This window comes from Peromyscus californicus, unplaced genomic scaffold, assembly GCF_007827085.1.
Source record: "Peromyscus californicus insignis strain IS unplaced genomic scaffold, ASM782708v3 Scaffold_20__1_contigs__length_68692818, whole genome shotgun sequence".
NCBI classification, from domain to species: Eukaryota; Metazoa; Chordata; class Mammalia; order Rodentia; family Cricetidae; genus Peromyscus; species Peromyscus californicus.
The window spans coordinates 57,785,968-57,793,130 of NW_026294503.1; the positions used below are offsets into that span (position 1 = coordinate 57,785,968).

The 7,163-nt window shown below is 44.7% G+C and overlaps 1 long non-coding RNA gene across 1 annotated transcript; it reads left to right on the plus strand.

Moving 5' to 3' along the window:
• Positions 1 to 1,723: 1,723 nt before the first annotated feature.
• LOC128116322 (uncharacterized) lies at positions 1,724 to 6,909 on the plus strand. Its single transcript, XR_008220430.1, has 2 exons — positions 1,724 to 2,022; positions 4,819 to 6,909. It is a non-coding gene; the product is annotated as an uncharacterized LOC128116322 (long non-coding RNA).
• Positions 6,910 to 7,163: the final 254 nt, after the last annotated feature.

Sequence of the window (7,163 nt, forward strand, 5' to 3'; positions counted from 1 at the left end):
TCACTGCTTCTTGTGTCTGGCTGGCTGGCAGCTGCCTCGCTTCTGGCCCCAAGTGTGTGCCTCTCCCCCTTGTTCTCTTCTCCAGTTTTTCCTCTCTTGTTTTTGAGCCTAGATTTCTCCTATCTATTCTCTTTGCTTGCTAGCCCTATCTATCCTCTCCTGCCTAGTATTGGCTGGTCATCTTTTTATTAGACCATTGCAACACATCTTTACATAATTAAACACACATCCTTACATCGTTAAATGCAGCATAAACAAATATAACACATCTTCACACAGTTAAAGTAATATTCTGCAGCATAAACAAATGTAACACATCTTCACGTAGTTGTGGGAGCGTCGACTGTCAAGCCATCTAGGCCCCAACAACAGCAGCATCTGATGTACAAGTTCACCGCCCAGGATACTCCCCTCATGACTGCCTGGGCTTCCCCCTCATCCCTCTCAAGATGCCACCTCCTCAGAGAAGACATTTCCCATCCAACAAGGCAGCCCCAGTAACTGTCAAGCCCCTTCCTTTGCTTTATACATCCCTGCCTTCCTGTTGCCTCTGTGGATGGCCCATTTCCCCCTGAGAATGTTAACCCAAGGACTCTAGGCTTGCTCACCTCTGTAGTCCCCTGCATAGCAGGATAGGGCCTTAGTACCCTGGCCATCCATATTGTTCCTCAGATTTATTTCTGTCCTAAGATATGTGTGTGTGTATCCACACATGTGTGTGGGTGATTAGAGACCAGAGAAGGTATCTGAACCCTTGGAGTTGGAGTTATGTGTACTGGAACCTGACTTCTGGTCCTCATCCTTGAGCAGCACTTATAGTTAACCTCTGAGTCATCTCTCCTGACACCTCAGATTTCTATTAGTGATGCTTATCTATGAAATAATCCACTAATTCAAGCGTTTAAATTCTTAATCCTGAGTCCCAGTTAATGAGTGAAGAATATGGGTTTTGTCTATGGTCAAGCTCTCTAGATAATGACACTTATTTATTTATATTTTTACATGATAAATGGCAGTACAAACACCAACAACATCATTCTTCATCTGGGAGCCAGTAATCCAAGCACCAAGCAAGCTAAACTCCCCAAGAACTGCTAAATCAAGAATTGCATAGCACCCCAGCACTGTACAGCCTATGGCTGTGGACTGAACCATGTCCCCAAAACTGTTGTGCTGAAGTAATGAGGCGAGACCATTCAATGGGGCCCCGATTCAGCAAGGCTCATGTCAGTGAGAAGGTGCCAGGCCTTTACTCCTCCCCCTCCTCCCCCTCCCTCGTATTACATACACAGAGAGAGAGAACGACACATGAAATCAGGCTATCTACAACCTTGAGAGGCTTCACCAAAATTGCCACAACTGAATTTTCCTAGCTTTGATTTTGGACTTCTAGCTTCCTGAAATATGAAAAAATAACTTTTCATTTAAACTGTCTGGTCTATGTGATTTTGTCACAGAGGCCCATGAGGACTGACACACCCTTCTTTGCTGAAGGGTGCATTTCCCCCCCCCCCCCCCCCCCCCCCGAGAGAACAAAACGACCCAGTCCCTGCAACCTTGCAGGTCAGACTTTCTATACAAGTGGGGGTTTTACGTAAGCAGATGATAAAAAGCTCCAGCCAGTGAAACAGCACTTTTCAAGGCAGTATGTCTCTTCAGATGACCCGGAACCATCCAGATCATCTTCAGAGGGACGCTCCTGATAGGTTCATGCTTTGAAAGGGCATATTCCACCAGCAGAAAGGAGGGCGAGCTAGTAACACGTTTAAGATTAGCATGGGAAAGTTAAATAGCACCGTGTGCGGAAGCTGAGGAGAAAATGCTAACACAACACAAAGGTTAACCACATTCAAGAGATCAATGAAAACAGAAGGCATGAACTTCTCAAGAAAGACTGTGTAATCGGAATACAGGAGAGAGCCCACACATCCTCCACAACATCTGCCTCCACCCAAAGGAAAGGCACACAGATCTGGAAAAGAACATATGCGACACAGAGGAAAAGGAGCAGCCAAGTCCATTGTAAGCGCTTCGTCGTCATTAGCACATTCGGCACTCACCGAGAATCGTTTTTATGAAGCACTTTAATGACATGGAAAATGCATGACATACGATTAAGTGGGGGGGGAGCGGGATATAAAATTGAATTACAAATAATCTTGATTTATGAAAAAATAAGTCCAGAGCAGAAAGATCAGATGGTTGTAAGACAAATGCTGCCGTTTCCCTCCGGTTGGTGAGATGGTGCATATTTTTCCTGAATGGTCTGCTTTTATGAAATTTCTACTAACAAATATTTGTTGCTTTAAGCATCAGAAAATAGGAACCTAAGATGTATGTGGCTATTGGATGCCGCTTCCAGCTGGTATTGAGGCCAAGAGTCCCGGTCCAGGAATTGTGATGAAGGATATCAATATCAGTAGTATGCAAGGACCCATAAACACTATAGAGGCCAGAAATCTCTGGTTTTCACATAATGGGCATCTGAAACCCTCAGGCCAGTATCTCTGGAAAAATCTTGATTTGGTACCTTTCAAACCTGGACAAGGGGGAGAAAGGGGGCAAGCTTACCTTTAGTCTGTCCATTATTCCCTTAAATGTGAGCTCTATCTTTCTCTGTTACCAAAGCCTCATGGAAACAGTATGCAGAGCCCCTGCCACCTCCACAGACCCCAGCACTCTCATCCCTGGCTCCTGCAGCAATCTGCTTTCGTAATGATGGCATTAAGGAACTGGGGGCTTGGTTCTCTCTTTTCCCCATATCCACCTGTTCCAACCACACAGCATTCTCCAGTCGCCCTTTGCTGCCTCCTTCCTGTCCCCTCAACATTTCCGTCAGCCACCTCCTCCTCCCAGCTCCTCCAGCCTCCCTTTTCATAGCTTTATTTATCTATAGGCAATTGAGACTCGGCCCTGATGACCATAACAAGCCAGCCTTCCTTGGCACACCAGAGCATAATATGGCCGAGGACTCTGACGGTCTAAAAATTGGAAAACCTTCCTCAGCAGACTCCTATAGCCTCCTAGAATATTAAAGGGTTGAAAGTACCAAAGGGATAGAAACCTGCTTACATTTAACAGATGTCTTTTGCAAAACCTCGCTTGAAAATCCTGTTGTACCCAATAAATGAGTGATACTGAATTTGCTTTCTCAGTCTCAGAATACACTTCTAATGCAGCTCCCTCCCCATAACACAAGTGGCCTAGACACAGCCTGCAGCACAGGGATGTTGGTCTAATATACTGGTGTGGAAATCTGAGCTCTGAGAGACCAGACAGCATCAGGCTGCAGCCTCTGCTTCAACCCTCGTGGTGGCATCTGGCCTGCCTAAACACCACCACATCTGCCCGACAGATGGGAGCTGGGCTCTCACTCCACCCTCACCCTCTCCACTGACTGATGTTCTACTTTTTCTGTCTTTCATCTTATCCACCAGAAGCCACTTTGTAAAAAACATCCACACATGCAGCAGATATACTAGCAAAGTATATCCAATCAATAATCTCCTTCCCAGTCTTGCTCACTCCTCATCTTCTCCAGGGAACTTCTTAGAAGAGATCATGACAATTTTCTTGGGCTTTTGTTTTTCTGACAATTAACCCCATATGTACACTCATCCATCATGTCCTCAAGGATATTTTCCCAACATGGTCATAACTAGAATCTACCATAAACTTTTGGTACGTTGTTGAGCTCCATAAATACCTAGCATGGTGACTGTGACACACATATTTTGTGTGTGTGCATCACTATGCCTAGCACACAATGAGGATCACATTCCATATGCTGTGTCCCATTCCATATGCTGTGTCCCACACAATAACTCAGCTAAAATACTGAGGAATAGGGCTGGAGAGATGGGCTGGCCATTTAAGTGCACTGACTGCTCTTCCAGAGGACCTGAGTTCGATTCTGAAAACCCACATGACAGTTCACATCCCCTGTGATTCCAGCCCCAGGGAATGCGATGCTGTCTCCCAGCCTCCATGGGCACCAGACATTTAAGTGGTGCACAAACATACACGTAGGCAAAACGCCCATACACATAAAATATTTTTTTAACTGAGTAGAATGTCTAGAACTTGACCTTGACCGAGATTAGTAGCTGATGAGTATTGTTTTTTTGGCTCTTTACTCTTTTGAGAGGTCCACCACCCAGCTCCCAAATAAATCACACAGGGAGGCTTACTCTTAATTATCAATGCTCAACCTTAGCTTGGATTATTGCTAGCCAGTTTTCCTTAAATTATCCTGCCTTTTGCCTCTGGGCTTTTCCCATTCTCTTACTTCTGTAAATCTTACTCTTACTCCGTGGCTTGCTGTGTAGCTGGGTGGCTGGCCCCTGGAGTCCTCCTCCTTCTCTGGCGGCTACTTTTTTTTTCTCCCAGATCTCTCTTTCTATATATTCTCTCTGCCTGTCAGCCCCACCCTATCCTTTCTCCTGCCTTGCTGTTGGCCGTTCATTTCTTTATTAGAACAATTAGGTGTTTTAGACAGGCACAGTAACACAGCTTCTCAGAGTTAAGCAAATGCAACATAAACAAAAGTAACACACCTTAAAATAATATTCTACAACAGATGAGTGACAGACTGATTCCAAATCTCTTTTGTTTTACCCCCAGCCTATACCGATGGGAACGTAAGACAGAAACTGGCTGGGTGGTTTTAGGGATGTAGTCATTGAAGTGGTCTTGTCATTAGCCAAGAGCCAGAAATCTCTTTGGTTCTATATTGGCCAGAGACAGAAAAGTTATAATTGTCAGAAGGTTCTGCTTTCTGGTTTGGTTTTGTATTGTCTTTTTTCTCCTTTTACAAAGGTGCCTGAAAGTTATACAGGAGGGTGTGGTCAACACTGAGGTACATGGACACTTCCTAAGTGGGATACCTGGATTGGCCACCTTACTCCTCATGCCTCAACCTAGAAAAGCCTTCTTAACTCTACGGAGGCCCTTGTCTGCATCCCTGCTCATAGACCCTGCTCTTGCTACACCAGAACTCTGCTGCCTCCCATCTTCAGCTCTCACCTACGAGCCTACCTTTCCAAAACTCACCCTGATGCTTCCAAAACTCATGCTCCCTGTGGTCCCTGGAATTCATTCTTGGAGTTTTTGATTCAAAGGACCCAGAAGCCACTGATCTGGGGTGGTTTTGGTAGCTGTTGATTTTTCAGAACCCTCCCCCAGCTATTGCCCACCTAGGTGAGACAGCCTCCATGGCTCTCAAGGACTCCTGTTTTTCCTCTATATCAAGGCTTTCTGGCCACTAGACACCAAGGTCTGTGGACAAAATGGTCCATGTCTGCCTTTAGTCACTCCTGTCCCCTGATCATCTACCATGCGTCATCTTTCTTTGTATTTTAGAAGTACTAAATGAGGAGATGAAGAACTAGGCAGAAAGTTCAAACATTTTGGAAATATGCCGTATATAAAGTGAAAGTGGTTCTTAAGTCTCCCACCACCAAAGCCAGATTTTACTGGACACTACCACAGTGTACATGAGGTATGTGTCTGCTTTCATGAACTATGGGGACCTCCCAAAGACAGGAAATGCTCCCCCCCCCCCCCCCGGACACTGTCACTACATTGGTACATTCCTCACTCACAGCACGTCTCTGCCATCAACACAAACACTCGTATGTCACTGTGTTAACAGATGATGGATAAACATGTGTATCATCAAGGCATAAACAGCATCAGTCACAGTATCTTAATGAAGAAAAATGATAGGCTCAACAAGCGTGCATGTATGTGAACTCAAATGAATTAAGTAGCAAAACACAGAAACAAATCACTGGAATGTGTTAAAACGGAAGCGGGCAGAGCAGCACACCACCTGCTCGGCTTTCCTCACAACCATGGCAATGACCACAGAAATATTATCGACCCTTTCTATAGAAAATATAAAACTGTGAGGCAGGTACTACATGGCAAAAATCAGTTCTTAACATTATTCCAATTGAGAGAAATAGTGAGTAGAAACATCAAGACCAGACTTATTAGGACTTTGTAAGAAATCTAAACAAGATCCCCAAACTCAGTAAACCATCTAAGAGTTCGGGCCTTGGTTCCTTGCTAGCTTATGAAAGGAGCCTGGACAGAGTCAAGAATACTCAAGTCAGTGGTTCTTAACCTATGGGTCACAACCCCTTTGTGAGTTGAATGACCCTTTCATAGGAGTCGCCTAAGACCATCAGAAAACAGATATTTACATTACAATTCATAACAGTAGCAAAATTGCAGTTATGAAGTAGAAACAAAAATAAGTCTATGGTTGAGGGTCGCCACAGCATGAGGAACTGTATTAAAGGGTCGCAGCATTAGGAAGGTTGAGAACCACTGATTTAACTAAACCACATATATGCAGTGTGGAGAAATGTGGCAGGAACTGCTTGCTGCTTAATAGGACACATTCTTCCCTTCCCCCATTGTGATTGAATTGTACCAAGCCGCAAGGCTTTCTGTGACGCTAACTTGATTGTCAACTGGACTACACCTGGAGTCAACTAAAGTCCAAACCGCTGGGCATGCCTGTGGGGGATTTTCCTCAGATTATTTGAGGTGGGAAGACCCACCCTAAATCTGGGCCACACCTTCTAGTGACAGCCCACATAAAAGGAGGAGGCTTCAGGCTGTTTGTCTCTGCTCACTCTTGCTGGCAAGTTCATCTTTCCTGTTGTTGAGGTATCCTTCACCTGTATTAGAACCTTCTTCTTCAGGGTTCCAACACAGACTGAAGATCAGCAGCAGTCTAGGAGTCCTCTAGGACTCCAGTGCCAGATGGTGGGACTACTGAGACATCCAGCCTCATGGATGGAACAACTTCAAGATTCTCTGTCCTTCCCTCGTGAGACAATCACTGTTGAACTACTCAGACTATAACCTGTCTATTAAATCCCCTTTTAATGTATATATACATATATATGTTATATTTATGTATACGTGTGTGTGTGTGTGTGTGTGTGTGTGTGTGTGTGTGTGTGTGTGTGTACACACATTTTATCAGTTCAGTTCCTTTGGAGAACCCTGCCTAAAACAGCTTCCTAAGAACACTGTGGTCTCCAGCCTCCTTGGTAGCAAGTGTAGCCAAATGACTACACTCTTGCCAATGAAACTAACGGAAGTGAAGGGTGCCATTTTTGAGGGCATGGCAGCTCTGCTTTCTT